The 24,689-nt window shown below is 42.7% G+C and overlaps 1 pseudogene; it reads right to left on the bottom strand.

Moving 5' to 3' along the window:
* Positions 1-1,812: 1,812 nt before the first annotated feature.
* Positions 1,813-7,699, bottom strand: LOC128055641 (olfactory receptor 5W2-like; annotated as a pseudogene).
* Between the last annotated feature and the right edge of the window lie 16,990 nt (positions 7,700-24,689).

The raw sequence follows: 24,689 nt of genomic DNA, 5'->3' as shown, positions 1-24,689 counted from the left end.
TCCTCATATATAAGCAAGTGGGAAAAATATCTCTAGGATTTTCCTGGCACTCCTGGTAACATTAAGATAGTTCTCTATTGGCAAGTGTGTACTGAGGAGGACATTACTTTTTTCAGAATATAGTTTCTGTTCCTCAAACCTAGAGTACTATGACACAGAGTTCATCGGCAGATACAGTACTAAACACATTATGTCTCACTGCAGCTAAGAGATGGAGAAGGCAATGGCAACCCGCTCCAATACTCTTGCCTGGAAAATCCCATGGATGGAGGAGCCTGGAAGGCTGCAGTCCATGGGGTTGCTAAGAGTCAAACACGACTGAATGACTTCACTTTCACTTTTTACTTTCATGCATTGGAGAAGGAAATGGCAATCCACTCAGTGTTCTTGCCTGGAGAATCCTAGGGACGGGGGAGCCTGGTAGGCTGCTCTCTATGGGGTCACACAGGGTCGGACACTACTGAAGTGACTTAGCGGCAACAGCAGCAGCAGCTGAGAGAATGACTGGGAGAGCCAGTGTATGAATAAAGACAGTGTTTTTCTATAAGCAAGGCAGCATTTCTAATAACATAAAAATGAATACTGCACTGAGATACTCTGTGGAATTATGCATTACACTAAAATCACATATGTACACTGAACATTCCTTTTGTACAATAGGCCTTTAGATTAAAAAATACAAATAAGATTTCTTACCATTTCTCATTGCATCTACTTTGCTTAATGAAAATCAGAGTCTAATATGCTTATAGAAATTTTCACCTGAAAAAGTATACTGCAAGAACATTTTCAGAAATGAAACTATAACCAGACCCCCTTCACCAAATAATTTGTTGCTTTTTGGCAATTTTACCCACACCCATCACAAATTAATGTTCAATACCATATATCACTTAGCTTGTTAATTTTTGAGGTATATACCAGGGAAATCATATTGCCTTTACACTATTATGTCTTGCTTCTTTCACTCAGTATTATGTTTGTGAAATTTCTCCATATGTTGTTGTATGCAGAGGTAGTTCATTTATCTACACCACAGTCTACTTTTCCAATATACAAACTTATCATAAAGTTATTTATCTAATCCAGAGCAGGAGTCAGTAAACTTGATTCACGACATTTTACCTAAGCTGAGACATACCATTTATATGTGTATTACGGATGGTTGCTTTTGGGATATAGCGAAAAACTGTTCAGGTGTCGCTAAGGTTTTATGGCCTACAAACCCTAAAATATACATTAAAGAAAAGCTTGTCAAGTCCTAAACTAATGTACTGGGAAAAATTTTATTTATTTTCAGTGTTATAGCATTTCAAATACTACTATGGTGAATATTTCTGTACATGTCTTTTAGTGAAGATATTCATTCTTCCCTCTCGGATATATGGTATTTTTAGTCTTAGGACACTTGTACAGCCAGCTATAGAAGACTCAGCCATGGAGTTTTACCAAGTTCAGTGGCAATTTTCCATCTACTATCAATATGTGAAGGCCACGGTGCTTCACAACTTCACCAGTAGGCGATATTTCAATTGCTTATATTCTGCCATTCTGTAGATGACACAGTGTGACTTTACTTTTTGTTTCAGTTTTGTTTACCTGAGCACTAGTAAGGTTGAATATCTACTTCTGTGGGGAATCTATGAGATTCTGAATTTAAATAACAGGCCACACAATTCTTTGTGTGAACATGAAGGGCTGAAGTGACTCATTTTTCTTTCACTTTCCAAATCTGTTCCAATAATAGGGATGGCTTTACACAGAAGTAGAGTCATATTTTATAGAGGCAGGTTGTATCATCTGGAAAGGACCTTACAGGTAACCTGGCTGAAGTTCCCATTTTACACAGGGCGATCTGAGGGATAGAAAGGGAGAGTGATGAGTTCTGTTTAGAGTGGCATCACTACCTGGTCCAGAGCATGCTTCTAACTAGGGAGAGAGATTTCCGGTGAGGTTAAACGTCACTCCTTCCAGCTTAAACAGAAACCCTCTTATGTATTGGTTTATTGAACATTACTACTGCTCTCTTTCTATCAAATGCAGTTATACAGCCTATGACCACTATGCCTCTTTCTCTTCTCTGCATTATATAGGTAACCGAGTCTATCATTATGCCACATTTATTGTTAAGAATTTCAATTCAAGGATGAAGAAAGAGATTATAGAATGGAAACCTTACAATAATATTGACACATTATCCACTGTCACTGATAATACTGCACTTGAACAAAGATATTTTCCATCAAGGTCAGTGATATGTCAGAGGGATGTATTGTGGAAAAAAGGAAAGTTAGTGATCAAGACTGAAGTAGACTGGTTAGAATACATCAGAGCCTTTTGATATGTTGCTCCCTATTTCTGAAAAATTTCATTATAGTAGAATCTTTACATACCATGACCAAACTTCCATTTGAGTTATGAATTCCATAAAAAAAATTCCCATAATTTCTTCTTTAACCTCTGTAATTCCAGACATGAAAGCCAGATATTATCTAGATGTTGTTTGCTGCAATTCTATTTTGGCTATCAATTAATGGGATCAAATTTTCTTTCTTCTTCATATCACTTACATTAGATCCAATAAAATGGACCAATATGTAAATCATGTCAGTCTTTAGATAATGTAACAAATATATGTCATATGAATGGAGATGGATTAATTAGATAATATGTTACATCAAAATCTATTGATGCCCTATTTTTCTTAGACTTTAATTTTCAGACAGTGCTTTGATCAAGCTGTTTTTATAAGCAACAGTTCCAAAAGAGTTTGATAAAATGATAAAATATGCTAGGATTAGAAACCTATAAGCGTTTTATCTAAAATAAGAATTCTTTGCAGTATTTTTCTACCATGAGAATTTTTCCCAATATGCTATGCATGTGTGTGAGCTCAGTCATATTTGACTCTTCGCAACTTAATAGGCCATAGCCTGCCAGACTCCTCTTTTCATGGATTTCTTGAGCAAAAATCTGTAGAGGGTTGTAATTTCCTCCTCCAGGGGGAATTCCTGACCCAGGGGTCAAACCCATATTTCCTGCATCTCCTGCATTGACAGGCAGATTCTTTACAACTGAGACATCTGGGAAGCCCAATATACCATCAAGTCTCACAAATGACATTTTGAATAACAGAGTAAGTTCTTTGACTTTACTTCCATTCTAAAATACATTCACATAAGGATATTTTAGAATGGCGACTAGAAAATTTAAGACAATCATTGGCTTTTAGCTTATAAAATTTTAATGGATAATTAACAATCTTTCCATAGCTTATAGTGCGTCAAATATATGGCCATATCTTCACTTTCTCAACAAACTGATTCAGTGCTTAGCCTTCAGGACACAAGGATAAAGGTAAATATCAATAACTCATAGCTGTTTAGTTCTAATGTAATCATTATGCATGTCTTTATAGATCCATTATTAGTGTCCACAACTAATTCATGTGCATTCCCCCCAAAACCTATTGTATACATGTGTAAAAGAAATGCATATTCAAATATGCTTTAAATATATATATATATATGTATATATATGAATGTACATGTATTAACATAGGCTTCCCAGGTGGCACTAGTGGTAAAGAACCCACCTGCCAATGCAGGAAACATGAGGACATGGAGTTTGATTCCTGGATTGAGAAGATGCCCTAGAGGAGGGCATGGCAACCCACTCCAGTATTTTTGCTTGGAGAATCCCATGGACAGAAGAGCTTGGATGTCTACAGTCCACTGGGTTGCAAAGAGTCAGACATAACTGAAACTGAAGTAACAACATATGAACACACATATATTAACATACACATATATATGATTTATGAGCATTCTTTGCTAAAGGATTAAGCATCCCATCTCTGTTATTCAAACACTGATTATTGTCTGGTGACATAAAGTTGTAAAATAAGCAAATATGTAATAAATAAAAAATAGCAAACATTTTTAGTGTTTTTAGTGCTAATTATATCACAGTTACACAAAATTAACTGAGAGTTTAGTATATACCATATATATTTGTGTACATATATGTATGTGCATATATATGCATATGGGCTTCCCTGGTAGCTCAGCTGGTAAAGAATCCGCCTGCAATGCAGGAGACCCTGATTTGACTCCTGCATCAGGAAGTTCCCCTGGAGCGGGGATAGGCGACCCACCCCTGTATTATTATCTTTTAAATTTAGATTTATTTATTTTAATTAGAGGCCCTGTTCTTGTGCTTCCCTGGTGGCTCAGATGGTAAAGAAGCTGCCTTCAATGTGGGAAACCTGGGTTTGATGCTAGGTTGGGAAATCCCCTAGAGGAGGGCATGGCAACCCACTGCAGTATTCTTGCCTGGAGAATCCCCATGGGCAGAGGAGCCTAGTGGGCTACAGTCCATGGAGTAGCAAAGAGTCAGACATGACTGAGCAACTAAGTACAGCACAGCACATATATGTCTACACATACATATATATATGTGTGTGTGTGTATATATATATCTCTTTGTTTTACAATAGTTTTAGACATTTTGTGCCGGGAGCCAGCGTGAGGAATCCCACCCGTGACAAGGTCATGTGGCAGAGGCCTGATGGGCAAGGCGAGTCAAGCCTCAGGTTTTCCCCCTGGCATTTCCTGAGCATGTACCCCCAAAATAAGAACCTGCCTGTCTTGTACTTTTCCACTCTTCTGACACACTCTGGAAAAAGTTAACTCAGGGCTTTAGTCTTCTGCATTTGAAAGGGTGTTTCAATCCGAAAACCCCTCTGATGGCTTTCTAGCCTGCCTGCAGGACTCGTACAGCTGTGTATGTGATTGTTTGAGGCCTCCTGACTGTGGGAGGCACAGGAAGCTTAAAACATCCTAGGAATGTAGGGGCTTCTGAGGAGTCAAAATCATTAGAATAGGACTGATTAAAGGTTTTATTTGTTGAGCCAATACTTGCTGCCAAATTTTCATATCTTTTATTTGTAGAGATAGTTGGTATATAGAAAAACAGGTAGTAGACCTGGTATTAGCAACATTAGATCTTTGAGTTAAGTACTTTCCTTGTTATAACCCACTGCATCTTTGTTCTACAGGAATGTAACTTTATTTAGTATTTTGAGGGTGATGCAGAGTAAAGAAAAAACACTTCTAGGGAAAAGGAGTTTTCTGGTTGATAGACAATTATCCAGGAAGAGAGCCATAAAAATGTTAACAGGCCTCTTGGCCAGAAGATAATGTAAACCACCTGAGACCTTTTGTATACGGGGGAGTATGCAAAAAGAAAGCCTTGTCTCAATGAGGGTCAGGACTGCTGCCCCTGCATAACTCTGCATATTCCATTATTTCTTTATGTACAACTTGGGGTATATAAGCTGATTTTGAAAAATAAAGTTTTTGGAATCTTGCACCGATGCTGGGCTCCCCATGTCATTCTTTTCTCCCCTTTTTTGGCTGAATTCCCATCTGGAGCGGGGAGGCTCACCACGTCTACTTACTTGCCCTGGCTTCTAAGATCCACGCGAAAGGGGGCCTAAGGTGGGGCACCCTTCGATATTCAAGTGGGCTCCGTGGCCTAATGTAGATGGTGCAAACCTCTTGTCTCAAGGTTTTATTGGTTTTCCCTGTAAACCAAGTTATTCAGCCTCTTTTTCTCCACCTAAATTTCCTGCTATACTATTTCTTCCTAATCTAATCTTATATTTCTAAATTAATAAATAAATAAGTTTCTCCTTGCCTACGTCGTTCATGCTTCAAATTACCCTGGATCCACTGGGGCTGGACCCCGACAATTTTGCTTTTGGATTTACAGCCCTCAATTTTTATTTCATGATAATTCTAAGTCTTATTATGAAATACTTGAATGTTTAGTTCCTTAATGTTTAATATTAACACTAACAACTTTTAGTATAGAATCTACAAGATGTACTATAACATATAAAGGAAATAAGAGCTGAAAATTCTCAGTAAATGCATAATAAGTCCTAGGGAAATTGAAATAACTTTTGAATAAAAAAATAAAACAAAAGTTGCATAATTAGAAAACTCAAAAGTTTTTAAAAAAACAGTTAGTGCCACATTTAAATTCTGGACACACACTAAGCAGACGTGTGAGGGGAACTGTAATATATTTTAGGATTGAGGTTTAATCCAAATACTTCTTTATTTAGGAATCTGAAAAATTTATGTTTCTCATGTGTTATGTCATATAATTTTTTAATTAAACAAGTACTATATATGCGTGTGGATGTGTACACATATATATGATAGAAATATTTTAAAATGCAATTTAGTTTTTTTCAATTTTACTAGGGCCTGTTTCACATCTTCATTCCTTAGGCTGTAAATCAGAGGGTTTAACATGGGAATCACAAGGGTGTAAAACAATGAGGACATTTTGTCTTGATCTAAAGAGTAGGAAGAACTTGGCCTGAAATACATGAAGAGCATAGTTTCCTGGAAGATTACCACAGCAGTTAGGTAGAAGGTACAGGTGGAAAAAGCTTTGAGCCTCCCCTCTGCAAAGTGGATCTTCAAGACTGAAAGGATAATATAACAATGAGAGGCAAGAACTCCTGAAATGGTACTCAGTTCAATGAAGCCAAAAATGGTGAATATCACTGTAGGGAACAAGGTATAAGGAAGGTTGAGAAGTGCTTGCAAACGACTCTCAACCAGGGCTGAACATTCTTGCAAACAAGATGTTCTGCCCAGTGTAGGGAACTAGGTATAAGGAAGGTTGAGAAATGCTTGCAAACGAGACCCTCAACCAGGGCTGAACATTCTTGCAAACGAGATGTTCAGCTAAGAATCCTGTTTGTTCCCATGGGAAAAGAACATTTCTTGCACACAAGGATGTTTCTCTGATTCCTCAAAAGGAACAGACCCAGGGACAAAACGGATTCTAAGTTGATAAGGAAGTTCCCCAAAACAAAGTCTTAGCTGCAGTAAATAAGTCAAGGTAAAGGTTTTCTCGCCCTGCGCCTGCTCACTGTATAGTCTCTGAATCATAGTGCTTGGCAACTTGCCCTGTAGGTTGTTGTGCAAGGGATATAAAATAAAGCAGCTGTAAGAAGCAAGTGTTAAAATATAAAGATTCAAACCACTCTGCAGTGTTGGTGTTTCATTCCGTCGCCAGCATATCACTAACTCATTGACCCGTTTATCTGAACAAGATAGCAACAGGAGAGGAGGAACACCACAAAAAAGTGGTTACTTTCATTTGACTCACATAAATATAAGTGGAATGCTAATGTCATGTGTATCAGAGCATCTGCCATTCCCACCAGGTCAACCCCAGCCATGAGCAGGGAGCACACCCTTCTGGACATGCTGACCACATACAGCAAGGGGCTGCTGATGGCCTTGTGCCAGTCATAGGCCATCACTGCCAGCAGGAGACACTCAGCGTCAGCAAAGATACAGAAGACCAAGAATTGCAGAGCACAGCCACAGAAAGAGATTGATTTGTTCTTGGCAAATAGGTCCACCAGCATCTTAAGGCTGATGGCTGTGGAATTGCAGAGATCACAGAAGGAGAGTTGGCTGAGGAAAAAGTACATGGGTGTGTGCAGCTGGGGATCCATCCTAATCAGGGTTATCATTCCAAGATTTGCCAGAAGGTTGATGAGATAAACAAGGAGAAACATTGTAAATAGGATCACTTTGTTCTCAGTGCTCTCAGTAATTCCCAAGAAAATAAATTCAGTCAAGGACGAGCAATTCCTTCTATCCATTCTTCTTTGTGCTTGCATAAACTTCTGAGAATATGATCAAGACAATGACACTTGCATGTGGTAACACTTGCACGTCTGTAAAATAACGTAGAACATTGTTTTCTGTAATAATCTTTTTATAGTCAGGAAATTTTCTAGCCATGCACCCCCTCTTTAGAGAGGCATAGCTGTCTATTCTGCAGTAATTAAAATTATCTAAAAAAGACCTTTGAGAAAATTTGATGTAAATCTAGATGTTATTTATGAAGTACATTACTTTCTATAAGCTCTTCACTGAGCCTTACTTTTTTTTTTTAATGTCAGGGTGTAGATCTGAATGAATTTACATTTCTTCACCAGTTCAAAACCATATGGAAGAGACACTACTGTTGGAGAGAGCATACTCTAAGACATAAGGCTAAGCATTTCCTATGCTTGAATATATTCAATTGGGTACGGAAAGTGATTACAATTAATGTTTCTCAAAAAACATGATTAGTTGAAGAACTTCATCTTAGTTCCAGAAGTAGCTAGTATGTCACTGACTAGTATTAATAAAAAATAATTTTGTTACCTGTTTTAGTTTATCTTGTGTTTAGTATTTGGTGAGATATGAAGTAAGAAAATTATTACTTCTATTCTAGAAATTATTATTTCTCTTTTACCTTGGTCATTATTTCTTTGTAGCATGGTTGTTATCAAAGAAAACTCTCTTGACCAGTGAAAGAAAAAAGCTAAAAGGGAGTGAAAACAACAGAATGTACCATATACATTTGAATTAATTCATATTTTAAAAGTTTTTTAAATTATAAAACAGAAATGAGATGAAGGAAAGTACATGCTTTTAAAATACATCGACCTCTGTCTATACTTAATGTGTACATTTATGTTCGAGCATGTGTTTATATTTTAATGTGTACAGGAATAGAATATATTTAATGGATTTTTTTTCCTTCAGGCCCAAGTAAACACGACATATGGCTCACAAGGAGATGGATTTGTCCATGTTTTTTATTTTTGTTGTGGTATCTGCAGTATTCCTTCAATAAAATAAAACAAAACTTACCTTAAATTCATGTGTACACTTGCCCAATAATAAAAGAAGTAAAGGCTTTTTTTGTGACCCAAAAGCAAATAAAACAAATAAAATGCTATATTGTGGATATTAACCTATTCAGACAGATTCTTCTGAGAATCTGAGATTCTGAGAAGAAAAGATTATTTCTAGTCATTAAGTACTGGTTTAATAAGTAAGCGCGCATAGAATCCTTAATTTACATTTTTTTCCCCTCAAAAACTTAAGTATTTTCTCCTATATTCTTTAAGTTAGAATCTGGAAACCTACCTGAGACAAACAGGTCTTAGGTAGCTGAAAAATAGGTAGAGAGCCTTTTATTTTACTAGGAACAATATGACTTAAATCACTGAAGCTATTGCCCTTAGGTGCTGGTGTTATTTGGAGAAGGAAATGGCAACCCACTCCTGTATTCTTGCCTAAAGAATCCTGTGTCCAGAGGAGCCTGGTGAGCTGCTGTCCGTAGGGTAGCACAGAGTCAGACACGACTGAAGCGACTTAGCATGCATGCATGCATTGGAGAAGGAAATGGCAACCCGCTCCAGTATTCTTGCCTGGAGAATCCCAAGGACAGTGGAGCCTGGTGGGCTGCCATCTATGGGGTCGCACAAAGTTGGATACAACTGAAGTGACTTAGCAGTAGTAGCAGCAGTAGCATCTGGTGTTATTAAAAACACTCCATTAATTACTTTCCTACTTCTGTATATTCCCCTGTGAGTTCACAACTTGCTAAATGCTGAGCTTTTATGTTCCACTCTTGTCATCAAATTGATCTATGGTAGAAAGTGCCCTGCAGGTTGTTTATATGATGTGCTTCACAATTACCCTGAAACTATCTCCTCCTTCTCTAGTCAAAGAGGAAACTTAAGGACACTCAAAAAGAACACCCCCTTCATCATTTCTAGTTCCTCTGTGTTTTTGAAACATTCTCCCTCTACACCTCATTTAGGAATATTACTACACTTCGGTTGTATTTTCTTTCATATTGAAATATAATGCCTGAATCATAAAATTCATCATTTTAATAAGTAGAGGTCTTTTGTTTTTAATATATTTTCCAGGTTGTTCAGTCATCACACTATCTACTTCCAGGACTTTTTCATCAGTAAAAAGCTCATACTTATTAGCTATCACTCCCCCTTTCTCCCTCCCTGAGCCCTGGAAACCATTAGTCTATTTTTGATTCCATGTGGTTTCCTGTTCTTTGCCTTGCCCATAAACAGAATCATGCAGTATGTTTGAGTTCAGTTCAGTTCAGTCGCTCAGTCATGTCCGACTGTTTGCGACCCTGTGAATCGCAGCACGCCAGGCCTACCTGTCCTTCACCAACTCCCGGAGTTCACTCAGACTCACGTCCATCGAGTCAGTGATGCCATCCAGCCATCTCATCCTCTGTCATCCCCTTCTCTTCCTGCCCCCAATCCTTCCCAGCATCAGAGTCTTTTCCAATGAGTCAACTCTTCACATGAGGTGGCCAAAGAAATCCCAGGGCTGATCTCCTTCAGAATGGACTGGTTGGATCTCCTTGCAATCCAAGGGACTCTCAAGAGACTTCTCCAATACCACAGTTCAAAAGCATCATTTCTTCGGCGCTCAGCCTTCTTCACAGTCCAACTCTCACATCCACACATGACCACAGGAAAAACCATAGCCTTGACTAGACGGATCTTAGTCAGCAAAGTATGTCCCTGCTTTTGAATATGCTATCTAGGTTGGTCATAGCTTTCCTTCCAAGGAGTAAGTATTTTTTAATTTCATGGCTGCAATCACCATCTGTAGTGATTTTGGAGCCCAAAAAAATAAAGTCTGACACTGTTTCCCCATCTATTTCCCATGAAGTGATGGGACCAGATGCCATGATCTTCGTTTTCTGAATGTTGAGCTTTAAGCCAACTTTTTTGCTCTCCTCTTTCACTTTCATCAAGAGGGTTTTTAGTTCCTCTTCACTTTCTGCCATAAGGGTGGTGTCATCTGCATATCTGAGGTTATTGATATTTCTCCTGGCAACCTTGATTCCAGCTTGTGTTTCTTCCAGTCCAGCGTTTCTCATGATGTACTCTGCATAGAAGTTAAATAAGCAGGGTGACAATATACAGCCTTGACGTACTCCTTTTCCTATTTGGAACCAGTCTGTTGTTCCATGTCCAGTTCTAACTGTTGCTTCCTGACCTGCATACAGATTTCTCAAGAGGCAGGTCAGGTGGTCTGGTATTCCCATCTCTTTCAGAATTTTCCACAGTTTATTGTGATCCATACAGTCAAAGGCTTTGGCATAGTCAATAAAGCAGAAATAGATGTTTTTCTGGAACTCTTTTGCCTTTTCCATGATCCAGCGGATGTTGGCAATTTGATCTCTGGTTCCTCTGCTTTTTCTAAAACCAGCTTGAACATCAGGGAGTTCACGGTTCACGTATTGCTGAAGCCTGGCTTGGAGAATTTTGAGCATTACTAAATCGCTGCAGATGGTGACTGCAGCCATGAAATTAAAAGGCGCTTACCCCTTGGAAGAAAAGTTATGACCAACCTAGATAGCATATTCAAAAGCAGAGACATTACCTTGCCCACTAAGGTCCTTCTAGTCAAGGCTATGGTTTTTCCTGTGGTCATGTATGGATGTGAGAGTTGGACTGTGAAGAAGGCTGAGCATCGAAGAATTGATGCTTTTGAACTGTGGTATTGGAGAAGTCTCTTGAGAGTCCCTTGGACTGCAAGGAGATCCAACCAGTCCATTCTGAAGGAAATCAGCCCTGGGATTTCTTTGGAAGGAATGATGCTAAAGCTGAAGCTCCAGTACTTTGGCCACCTCATGTGAAGAGTTGACTCATTGGAAAAGACTCTGATGCTGGGAGGCATTGGGGGCAGGAGGAGAAGGGGATGACAGAGGATGAGGTGGCTGGATGGCATCATTGACTCGATGGATGTGAGTCTGAGTGAACTCTGGGAGTTGGTGATGGACACGGAGGCCTGGCATGTTGCAGGTCATGGGGTCGCAAACAGTCGGACACGACTGAGCGACTGAACTGACTGACTGACTTACTAGCATGCGAGTACCTACATTCATTATTTTAAGTTGGATAATATAAAATATCACCCAATGAGGTTTATATTAATTAAAAATAGATATCTTAAAATAATTGAAAGCATGCCTTAAGAAGAAAATATCTTCCTTAGATACAATTAAAAGAAAAAAAATCTATGTTTGGGGTTTCTCTGGTGCCCCTGGTAACAGTAAAATTCTGTAGAGAAATGTCTACCGAGACATTACTTTTACAGAACATAGTTGTCTGTTCTTCAAACATGGAGTATTGTGACACACATTTAAGTGCAGTATAGGGTACCAAAGTTCATTATGTATCCCTGTTGCAGGGAGAATGACTACAGAAGTTAGTAGGGGCATAAAGACAGGGTTGTTCTACAAGCAGGACGTCACTTCGGGTAATGTAAAGATTCATTATACATTGAGATACTCCAAGAACTTATGCACCACATCAATATAAAAATATATATAATGCACACTTCTTTTGCACAAGAGACTGTTAGATTAAAAAAAAGTAACAATCTGAGAGTGAACATACTTTGTGGAAGCTCCTTTTTAGAGTATGCTGTATTTTGGATATTATCTAGAGAAATAGATAGATAAAGAAAACTTTCATCTACAAAAGTATACTGAAAGTAAATTGTCAGGAATGAAAAGATCCCTTTTCCCAGAAAAAGACAAAAGACAAAAACATTATTAAGATCTCAGAAATCATCTCCATATCCACCACAAATTGATGTCCAGTATGGACTGCAGGGGTATCCAACCAGTCCATCCTCAAGGAGATCAGTCCTGGGTGTTCATTGGAAGGACTGATGTTGAAGCTGAAACTCCAATCCTTTGGCCACCTGATGTGAAGGGCTGACTCATTGGAAAAGACCCCAATGCTGGGAAAGATTGAGGGCAGGTGGAGAAGGGGACGGCAGAGGATGAGATGGCTGGATGGCATCACCGACTCAATGGACATGGGTTTGGGTGGACTCTGGGGGTTGGTGATGGACAGGTAGGCCTGGCGTGCTGTGGTTCATGGGGTCGCAGAGTCGGACATGACTGAACAACTGAACTGAACTGAACTGACTGAACTGATGAGGCTTTAATTTGGATATTTTGAGTTATATAGTAAGAAAATCATATAGCTTTTACATTTTTATAGGCAACTACTTTCATTCCATTTTTTTTGGTATATGAAATTTCTCTATACTTATGTGTGTCAATATAGTTTATTCATTCTAATAGTTGTTTAGTTTTCCTAGGTACAAACTTACATGCAGTTATCTATCTAATGTAGAGGAGCAGTCAGTATACTTGGATCTATGAAGTTTCATTGGAGCTGGACACACTATTTATTTATGTATTTTCATAATTGCTTTTATGATACAGGGGAAGCTTGAGAGCAGTGACAAACATATTTTCCATGCAGTAATGGGACCAGATATCATGGTCTTAGTTTTTTTTAATGTTGAGTTTTAAGCCAGCTTTTTCACTCTCTTCTTTCACCCCTTAAGAAACCCTTTAGTTCCTCTTCACTGTCTGCCATTAGAGTCACATCCTCTGCATATGTGAAGTTATTGATGCTTTCAAATTTTGGTGCTGGAGAAGACTCCTGAGAGTCCCTTGGATGGCAAGGAGATACAACCAGTACATTCTAAAGGAAATCAACCCTGAATATTCACTGGAAGGACTGATACTGAAGCTGAAGCTCCAATACTTTGGCCACCTGATGAGAATAGTCGATTCATTGAAGAAGACCCTGGTGCTGGGAAAGATTGAAGCCAAAAGGAGAAGAGGGTGGCAGAGGATGAGATGGTTGGATAGCATCACTGGTTCAATGGGCATGAAATTGGGAAAATTCTTGGAGAGTGAGGGATGGGGGGCCCTGGTGTCCCTCCATGGTGACAGGGAGGAGGAAAAGTTCCTGCTGCAGTCCCTGGGGTGACAAAGAGTCAGCACGACTTAGCAATAGAATGAAAACAACAACTTTTAATATCTATTTTGCTTACTGGAGGGCTAATAAATGTAAATAACCACTCCTATGAGCAGTCTATTAGATTCCTGAATTGGAATAACAGGCCACACAAAAGTTATGTTTGAAAATGTTTGGTCTTCTGAATCTCATACTGTCTAGATGGCTTCATGCCACAACTATTTAAGGTTAAAATAGCCTACACATAGAGTCCAATTACTAATTTGAACATGAAGTAACTCCCTGTATTTTTTTTAATGGTTTTCAAATCTTTTCCAATACTGGGATGGATTTACATAGGAGGAGGGTCATATTTTATAGAGACAGATTGTATCATCTGGAAAGGAACTTGGAGGTATTCTAGTTGAAGTCTCGGTCTTACATAAGGGAATCTGAGGGTCAGAAAGGAATAGTGGTCAGAAAAGATGCTTGGAATGATTTCAATTTTTTTGAATTTATCAAGGCTAGATTTATGGCCCAGGGTGTGATCTATCCGGGAGAAGGTTCCGTGAGCACTTGAGAAAAAGATGAAACTCATTGTTTTGGGGTGAATGGCCTATAGATATCAATTAGGTCTAATTGGTCTATTGTATCATTTAAAGTTTGTGTTTCTTTGTTAATTTTCTGTTTAGTTGATCTGTCCATAGGTGTGAGTGGGGTATTAAAGTCTCCCACTATTATTGTGTTATTGTTAATTTCCCCTTTCATACTTGTTAGCATTTGTCTTACATATTGCGGTGATCCTATCTTGGGTGCATATATATTTATAATTGTTATATCTTCTTCTTGGACTGATCCTTTGATCATTATGTAGTGGCCTTATTTGTCTCTTTTCACAGCCTTTGTTTTATTTTATTAAAAATTTTTTAAAAATATTTTTACTTTACAATACTGTATTGGTTTTGCCCTACATTGACATGAATCTGCCACAGGTGTACATGAGTTCCCAACCCTGAAGCCCTCTCCCACCACCCTCCCCATATCATCTCTATGGGTCATCCCAGTGCACCAGCCCCAAGCATCCTGTATCCTGTATCAAACCTAGACTAGCGATTCGTTTCTTATATGATAGTATACATGTTTCAATGCCATTCTCCCAAATCATCCTACACTCTCCCTCTCCCACAGAGTCCAAAAGTCTGTTCTATACATCTGTGTCTCTTTTGCTGTCTCACATACAGGGCTATCATTGGCAGGTGTGACAGCCTTGTGGCACTTTGACAGAAAGCCACCGACCCCTATGTCAACCCGACAGGAAGCCTGACACTGCTTTTCCAGCTCGAGAGGAGAGCGGACTTGCGTGTCTCCACACGAGACGTGGCCTGACTCCCCTGTGGAAACTTCAGAGGAACCCCGAGATCCATGTCGGCACTGGAGAGGAACCCTGAGGTTCCCGCCCACCTCCAGATGAGAACCTCGGCCCAGGCAGTGACTGCAGAGGAATCCCGAGAGGCCCTTCACAACTCGCATGGAGAATGGACTTTCCTGAGGCCCCAAGAGCGGGTCCCTGAGGTCCCTGTGGTAACTCAAGAGGAACACCACGTTTGCTGCCACAACTCCAGAAAAACCAGGAGACTCTCCACTCAACCCGAGATGAGGCCCTTTTAAGCTGAGGCATCTCCAGAGAAATCCCAGCTTCCCTCTGGAGCCTCAAAAGGGTCCTTGACACCCTTGATGCAACTCAAGAAGTTCCCCGGCATACCTATGTTTACTCAAGAGGAAAACCAAGGGTCCCACAACAACTCAACAAGAGCCCCAGTTTTCCCTCCTCATCTCGAGATGAGGGTCCATTTCCCTGTTTTGTTGGGAAAGGAATCCTGACGTTCCCGTCGCACCTCAAGAGGAGGCAGTCTCAACTTTACACTCGAGAGGAACTCCAGGGGTCGTGCCACCATTCCAAAAGACCCCGATGTCCCAATCCACTCCAGATACACCTGACTCCCTTGCACTGACTTGACGGTCACCCCGAGGAGCGACTCAAAATACAGTGGCAGGTGTGACAGCCCTGTGGCACCTCGAGAGAGAGCCACCGATCCCTATGTCAACTAGACAGGAAGCCTGACACTGCTTTTCCAGCTCGAGAGGAAAGCGGACTTGCATGTCTCCACACGAGACGAGGCCTGACTCCCCTCTGGAATCTCCAGAGGAACCCTGAGATCCATGTCAGCACTGAGAGGAACCCTGAGGTTCAGGCCTCAACTCCAGATGAGAACCTCGGCTCCGGCAGTGACTGTAGAGGAATCCCGAGAGGCCCCTCTCAACTCGCATGGATCCATCCCTGGTGGATCCAGGGTAATTTGAAGGGGAGATGGAATCGGTGTAAACCAGGTTTCTCTTAAACCCTTCAAGACTTCCCACTCCTACTCACCCTGTCTATCCTACAGGGGCGTCTGCAGCACCCTGAGTGGGGTCCTATCCATCCCGAAAACTCAACACTGGGGGAGCAACAGAGCTGATGACCCTAGTTGTTCAGAGCAATAGGGCTGATGACCCTAATTTCTTGTGGAACCTACCTTCATATAGCCTGTTTCGGGCGCCACTTGCTGGGGTCCATCCCAGGTGGATCCAGGTTAATTCGAAGGTGGGGATGGAATCGGCATCTTAGGAAAAAACTGATTTAATTACAGATAGGGAGAGATTAGAAAGGAATAGTGTAGTAGGGAAATTAGTGGAGAAAATGAGGCTGAATAACTTGGTTTACGTGGAATACCAATGACCACCTACGTAGGCCACAGGCGTCTTTCCATTCTCCTGAAGGAGAGGAGGCACTGAGGCCTCCCCGGTCCGCTCTTAGAAGCCCAGGCAAAATTATCAGGCTTGGTGAGTACCCACGTTCCGGATGGGATTTCGGCCAGAAAAACGGAGAACAAGAAAGAAACAACACGGGGGAATCAGTCTTTCCAGAAACTGATCCAATTTTTTTTTATTTTTTAGGTTTGCTTATATACCTTTTGTTACACATAGAGACAAATGGAAATTTTAAAGTCACGAGGGGGTCAGCAGCCCTGACCTTTATCAAAATCAGGTGCTTCACATAAATGTATAAAAAAAGGTCTTAGGGGTTTTACATCATCTTCTGGCCATGAGGCCTGCTGACATTTTATGATCCTTTCTTTCTGATAACCAAAAAACTTATTTTTTTCAAGCGTGATTTTTCTTAAACCAGGCACCACCCTCTGAAGGTAGCAGATAAAGTTGCATTCCTATAGGGTGAGGGTGTAGTGGGTTACAACTAAGAAAGGAATTTATGTAACCCAAGGTTAACATGATTAATCTTAACGGTTAAAAAGAGATGGGAATACAAGACCACCTAACCTGTCTCTTGAGAAATCTGTATGCAGGTCAGGAAGCAACAGTTAGAACTGGACATGGAACAACAGACTGGTTCCAAATAGGAAAAGGAGTACGTCAAGGCTGTATATTGTCACCCTGCTTATTTAACTTCTATGCAGAGTACATCATGAGAAACGCTGGACTGGAAGAAACACAAGCTGGAATCAAGATTTCCAGGAGAAATATCAATAACCTCAGATATGCAGATGACACCACCCTTATGGCAGAAAGTGAAGAGGAACTAAAAAGCCTCTTGATGAAAGTGAAAGAGGAGAGCAAAAAAGTTGGCTTAAAGCTCAACATTCAGAAAACGAAGATTATGGCATCTGGTCCTATCACTTCATGGGAAATAGATGGGGAAATAGGGGAAACAGTGTCAGACTTTATTTTTTTGGGCTCCAAAATCACTGCAGATGGTGATTGCAGCCATGAAATTAAAAGACGCTTACTCCTTGGAAGAACAGTTATGACCAACCTAGATAGTATATTCAAAAGCAGAGACATTACTTTGCTGACTAAGGTCCGTCTAGTCAAGGCTATGGTTTTTCCTGTGGTCATGTGTGGATGTGAGAGTTCAACTGTGAAGAAGGCTGAGCGCCGAAGAATTGATGCTTTTGAACTGTGGTGTTGGAGAAGACTCTTGAGGGTCCCTTGGACTGCAAGGAGATCCAACCAGTCCATTTTGAAGGAGATCAGCCCTGGGATTTCTTTGGAAGGAATGATGCTAAAGCTGAAGCTCCAGTACTTTGGCCACCTCATGTGAAGAGTTGACTCATTGGAAAAGACTCTGATGTTGGGAGAGATTGGGAGCAGGAGGAGAAGGGGGCGACCGAGGATGAGATGGCTGGATGGCATCACTGACTCGATGGACGTGAGTCTGAGTGAACTCCGGGAGATGGTGATGGACAGGGAGGCCTGGCATGCTGCGATTCATGGGTTTGCAAAGAGTCGGACATGACTGATCGACTGAACTGAACTGAACTGAATACTTATTTCTCCTATATGCTAGTTATATTCATTATAAGGGCAGGGATATGGAGATTTAGCAGCAAACATCAACCCAACAAATGAAAACCCTTCACCAATGTTCCCCTTAAGATCTATTTAGTCTTAAGATAGTGATAAAGTTACATTTTTACATAGCAAGGACACAGTGATTTATAACAAATACAGTGGTCTATAACAAAAGAGAAAATTCATTAACTCAAAAAGTCTAGTTTTGCTAACATAAAAAACTACTATATTTCCTTTTCTATATTCCAAATACAGTGATTAATATATTCCCAGATGCCTAAGGATATGGAGGCCTGGCGACAATCATTGACTCAACAATGAGAAAAGCCCTATGCTAATTAAGACTTTCAAAATACTCCAAACTCTCTGTGCTGTTTATGGTTGAGAGGTTGTCACACAAGCTAGTCTGTCAGCACCCTGACCTGAGACATCCTTGTCACACCCAGGGTAGGGAATTAGCAGCAATTATTGGACAACAAATGAAAAACCCTTCACCAATATAATTCCTAACCTACCCACTATACTAATAATTTCTAACTTTTCAAAAGAATCTGCCTTTAGTAAGTCTGAAACATCTCATGCCTCTCACAGTTGGGAGGCTGTAAACAATCACATGGGGCCAGACCAACCTGGACAGGAAGGCTAGATAATCTTCAGAGGAGTTCACAAGTTGAAACACTATTGTAATACCAAGGAATTTTTATTGACTGGAGCTGCACGTTTACTCATTCTACGAGAGAGGTAATGGGGGTCAGCCCCCCGTAAAGTCAGAGGTATAGGTGAGAGCATGAAACCGTAAAGTAGGTAGACTCTGGTTTCAGGGGTAAATGTTTGGGAACAGGGGGTTTCCTGAGGCTTGATCACGCCTTTGCATATGCCATAGCCACTGTCCTCATGACATTTGCCATGGGCAGAGTTCTTCACGCTGGCTTCCGGCAACTGGACTTTCCTGAGGCAACACGAGCATGTCCCTTATGTACCCATCGTAACACAAGAGGAACCCCAATTTTCCTGCCACAACTCAAAAAAAATAAGGAGAGTCTCCCCTCAACCCGAGATGAGGCCCTTTTCTGCTGCAGTGTCTCGAGAGAAATCCCAGCTTCCCTCTTGAGACTCGAAAGGGTCCTTGAAACCCTTGAGGCAACTCAAGAAGTTCTCCAACATACCTGTCTCCACTTGAGAGGAAAACTGGCCACTACTCAGGAAGAGCCCCGGGTTTCCCTCCTCATCTCAAGATGAGGGTCCATTTCCCTGCTTCATCAGGAAAGGAATCCCAGCATTCCCATCGCACCTCAAGATATGGTGGTTTCAACTTGACACTTGAGAGGAACTCCAGGGGTCGTGCCACCATTCCAAAAGACCCCAATGCCCCAATCCACTACAGATACACCTGACGCCCCTGCACTGACTCGACGGTCACACCGAGGATCGACCCAAAACACAATGGCAGGTGTGACAGCCCTGTGGCTCCTCGAGAGAAAGACATTGATCCCAATGTCAAATCGACAGGAAGCCTGACACTGCTTTTCTAGTTCAAGAGGAGTACGGATTTGCATGTCTCCACACGAGACAGGCCTGACTCCCCTGTGGAAACTCCAGAGGAACCCCAAGATGCATGTCTGCATTGGAGAGGAACCCTGAGGTTCTGGCCTCTACTCCAGATGAGGACCTCGGCCCCAGAAGCGAATGGAGAGGAATCCCGAGAGGCCTTTCGCAATTCTCGTGGTGACTGGACTTTCCTGAGGCCACACGAGTGGGTCCCTGATGTCCCTGTCATAACTGGAGAGGAAACCCAAGTTCCTGCCGCAATTCAAGAAAAACCAGGAGATTCTTCCCTGAATGCTAGATGAGGCCCTTTTCCGCTGCGGCATCTCGAGAGAAATCCCACCTTCCATCTTGAGCCTCGAAAGGATCCTTGACACCCTTGAGGCAAATCAAGAAGTTCCCTGACATACCCGTCTCCACTTGAGAAAACACAGATGGTCCTGCCACAACTCAAGAAGAGCCACGGTATTCCCTCCTCATCTCGAGATGTGGGTCCATTTCCCTGCTTGATCCGGACAGGAATCCTGGCGATCCCGTAGCCACTCAAGAGGAAGTGGTCTCAAATTGACACTCGAGAGGAACTCCAGGGGTCATGCCACCATTCCAAAAGACCCCGAAGTCCCAATCCACTCCAGATACACCTGACTCCCCTGCACTAAATTGACCGTCACCCCGAGGATCGACTCAAAACAAAGGGCAGGTGTGACAGCCCTGTGGAACCTAGACAGAAAGCAACCGATCCCTATGTACACTCGAAAGGAAGACTGACACTGCTTTTCCAGCTCGAGAGGAGAGTGGACTTGCATGAGATGAGGGCTAAGTCCACTGTAAACTCCACAGGAACCTGGAGATCCATTACAGCACTCGAGAGGAAGCCTGAGGTTCTGGCCTCAACTCCAGATGATGGCATCGGCCCCAGCAGCGACTGCAGAGGAATCCCTAGAGCACCCTGGCAACTCCCATGGAGACTGGACATTCCTGAGGCCACAAGCGAGTCCCTGAGGTCACCGTCTTACTTCGAGAGGAACCCCAAGTTTCCTGCCTCCACTCGAGGAGAACCAGGAGATTCTCCACTCAATGGGAGATGAGGCCCTTTTTCCCCGTGGCATCTCCAGAGAAATCCCACCTTCCCTCTTGAGCCTCGAAAGCGTCCTTGACACCCTTGAGGCAACTCAGGAAGTTCCCCGACATACCCGTCTCCACTCGAGAGGAACACCGAGGATCCCACCACAATTCATGAAGAGCCCCAATTTTCCCTCCTCATCTCTACCCAAGGGTCCATTTACCTGATTCGTTGGGAAAGGAATCCCTGCGTTCCCATCGCACCTCAAGTGGAGGTGATCTCAACTTGACACTCGAGAGGAACTGCAGGGGTCTTTCCACCATTCCAAAAGACCCCAATGTCACAATCCACTCCAGATACACCTGACTCCCCTGCACTGACTCGACGGTCACCCCCAGGATCGACTCAAATCACGATGGTAGGTGTGACAGCCCTGTGGCTCCACGAGAGAAAGCCACCGATCACTCTGTCAACTCGACAGGAAGCCTGACACTGCTTTTCCAGCTCGAGAGGAAAGCAGACTTGCAAGTCTGCACACGAGACGAGGCCTGACTCCCCTGTGGAAACCCCAGAGGAACCCTGAGATCCATGTCAGCACTGGAGAGGAATCCTGAGGTTCCAGCCTCAACTCCAGATGAGGACCTCAGTCATGGCAGCGACTAGGGAGGAATCCCAAGAGGCCCCTCGCAGGTCGCCTGGAGACCGGACTTTCCTGAGGCCAGACGAGCGGGTCCTTGAGGTCCCCATCATAACTCGAGAAGAACCCCAAGTTTCCTGCCACAACTCGAGAAAAACCAGGAGATTCTCACCTCAACGTGAGATTGCTGGGTTCCAGCCCCAGTGGCTTCAGGGAAATTCGAGGTGTGAACGGCATAGGTGAGGAAAGCTTATTTATTTAGAAATATAAGATTAGATTAGGGAAAAATAATATAGTAGGAAAATTTAGTGGAGAAAACAGGCTCAATAACTTGGTTTACGTGGGAAACCAATAAAACTTCAGGACAAGAATTTTGCACCATCTACGTTAGGACACATGCGCTCTTTGAATAGCAGAGGGTTCCCCGCCTTGGGCTCCCTGTCTCACGGGACTTAAAAGCCTGGGCAAGTAAGTAGACATGGCGAGCCTCCACACCCCAGATTGCAATTCGGCCTAAAAATAGAATAAAGAGGAGACAAGGGGGAAACCAGTCCAGCGACTGGCCCACCCCCTATTGTTCAGAAAGGCTGTTTAAACCTTTTTCTGTATATAGACATCGATGGATGATATAAAATAATTCAGCATCAGCGTTCTGACTCTTATGAAAACCAGGCTTTCTTTTTGCATCCCTAGTTGTATACACAAATGTTAGGTGATTTACATCATCTTCTAGCCATAGGGCCAATTAATATTAATATTTTACAGCTCTTTTCTGATAAGGGTTTGTCAACCAGAAGACTGATTTGTCTTGTTCTTCCAAAAACCTGGTGTCTCTCTCAGAAAGCACTAAATAAAGTTATATTCTTACATAGCAAGGACACAAGAAGAGTGCAGTGATATATAACAAGGAAAAGTAATTAACTCAAAAGTCTGGTTTTGTTAACATCAAAACTACTTATATTCCTTTTTATATATCCAAATTACATTGATTAATATCCCTCAGGTGCCTAAAAGATAAAAAATATGGAGGCCTGGCAGCAGTCATGGACTCAACAGTGAAAACCCATCACCAATATGATTTTAGCGCTTTAGAAAAGGCTGTGCATCTTTAACAAGCTTTAAGCTTCATGCCTCCCACAGTTACGGGGCTGTAAACAACTCACAAGTTGTAAAAGTCCTCAACTGCTAGGCAAGTTAGAGAGCCATCAAAGGGGTTTGAGCTGAAACATTCATTTTGTATGCAGGAGACTATTAACTGAAGCCCTGATTTAACTTTTTTCCAGAGAAAAGGTGGTAATGTCAAAAGAATATAGTATAACAGAGAGTAAACAGACTGATGTTGGTTCTGGGGTAGATGCTCAGACAGAGGACCCCTCGAGACCTAACTCGCCTTGCCCATCAGGCCTTTCCACATGACCTTGTCATGGTTGGGGTTTCTCCTGCTGGCTCCCGGCATGAAATGAGGCCCTTTTCCACTGTGGCATCTCGAGAGAAATCCTACCTTCCCTCTTGAGCCTTAAAATGGTCCTTGACACCCTTGAGTCAACTCAAGAAGTTGCCCAATATACATGTCTCCAATCGAGAGAAACACCGAGGTTCCCATCACAACTCAAGAAGAGCCCCGGTTTTCCCTCTTCAACTCAAGATGAGGGTCCATTTCCCTGCTTCGTAGGGAAGGAATCCCAGCGTTCCCATCGCATCACAAGAGGAGACGGTCTCAACTTGAAACTCGAGAGGAACTCCAGGGGTCGTGCCACAATTCCAAAAGACCCCAATGTCCCTATCCACTCTGGATACACCTGACTCCCCTGAACTGAATCGACGGTCACCCCGAGGATCAACTCAAAACACGATAGAAGGTGTGACAGCCCTGTGGCACCTTGTGACACAGATGCCTATGTCAACTCGACAGGAAGCCTGACACTACTTTTCCAGCTCGAGAGAAAAGTGGACTTGCATGTCTCCACACGAGATGAGGCCTGACTCCCCTCTGGAATCTCCAGAGGAACCCCGAGATCCATATCAGCACTGGAGAGGAACCCTGAGTTTCCAACCTCAACTCCAGATGAGGACCTCGGCCCCGGCAGCGACTGCAGAGGAATCCCGAGAGGCCCCTCACAACTCGCATGGAGACTGGACTTTCCTGAGGCAACACGAGCAAATCCCTGAAGTCCCTGACATAACTCGATAGGAACCCTAAGTTTCCTGCCGCAACTCGAGAGAAACCAGGAGATTCTCCCCTCAACGCGAAATGAGGCTCTCTTCCGATGTGGTGTCTCGAGAGAAATACCACCTTCCCTCTTGCGCCTTGAAAGGGTACATGACACCCTTGAGGCAAATGAAGAGTACCCCGACATACACGTCTCCACTCGAGAGGAACACCGAGGGCCCTGCCACAATTCAAGAAGTGCCCTGGCTTCCATCCTCATCTCGAAATGAAGGTCCATTTACCTGCTTCGTTGGGAAAGGAATCCCGGCGTTCCCGTCGCACCTGGAGAGGGGGCGGTCTTAACTTGACACTCGAGAAGAACTCCACGGGTCGTGCCACCATTCCAAAAGGCCCCGATGTCCCAATTCACTCCAGATACACCTGACTCCCCTGCACTGACTCGACGGTCACCCCGAGGATCTATTTGAAACACGATGGCAAATGTGAGAGCGCTGTGGCACCTCGAGAGAAAGCCACCAATCCCTATGTGAACTTGACAGGAAGCCTGACACTCTTTTTCCAGCTCGAGAGGAAAGCGGACTAGCATGTCTCCACACGAGATGAGGCCTGAATCCCCTCTGGAAACTCCAGAGGAACCCTGAGATCCATGTCAGCACTGGAGAGGAAACCTGAGGTTCCAGCCTCAACTCAAGATGAGGATCTCAGCCCTGGAAGCGACTGGAGAGGAATCCCGAGAAGCCCCTCGCAACTCACATGGAGACTGGACTTTCCTGAGGCCAACCGAGTGGGTCCCTGTGGTCCCCGTCGTAACTCAAGAGGAATCCCAAGTTTTCTGCCACACTCGAGAAAAACCAGATTGTCCACTCAACGCGAGATGAGGCCCGTTTCTGCTACAGCGTCTCGAGAGAAATCCCACCTTCCCTCTTGAGCCTGGAAAGGGTCCTTGACACCATTGAGGCAACTCAAGAAGTTCCCCGACATACACGTCTCCACTCAAGAGGAATGCCGAGGGTCCTGCCACAACTCAAGAAGAGCCCTGGTTTTCCCTCCTCATCTCGAGATGACGGTCCATTTCCCTGCTTTATAGGGAAGGTAATTCTGGCGTTCCCGTCGCACCTGAAGAGGATGCAATCTCAACTTGACACTCGAGAGGAACTCCGCCGGTCGTGCCACC

The sequence above is a fragment of the Budorcas taxicolor genome, chromosome 11 (assembly GCF_023091745.1).
Source record: "Budorcas taxicolor isolate Tak-1 chromosome 11, Takin1.1, whole genome shotgun sequence".
In the NCBI taxonomy this organism is placed as follows: domain Eukaryota; kingdom Metazoa; phylum Chordata; class Mammalia; order Artiodactyla; family Bovidae; genus Budorcas; species Budorcas taxicolor.
Note: the sequence above shows the minus strand (reverse complement) of the source record. Positions and strands in the feature narration are given on the sequence as shown.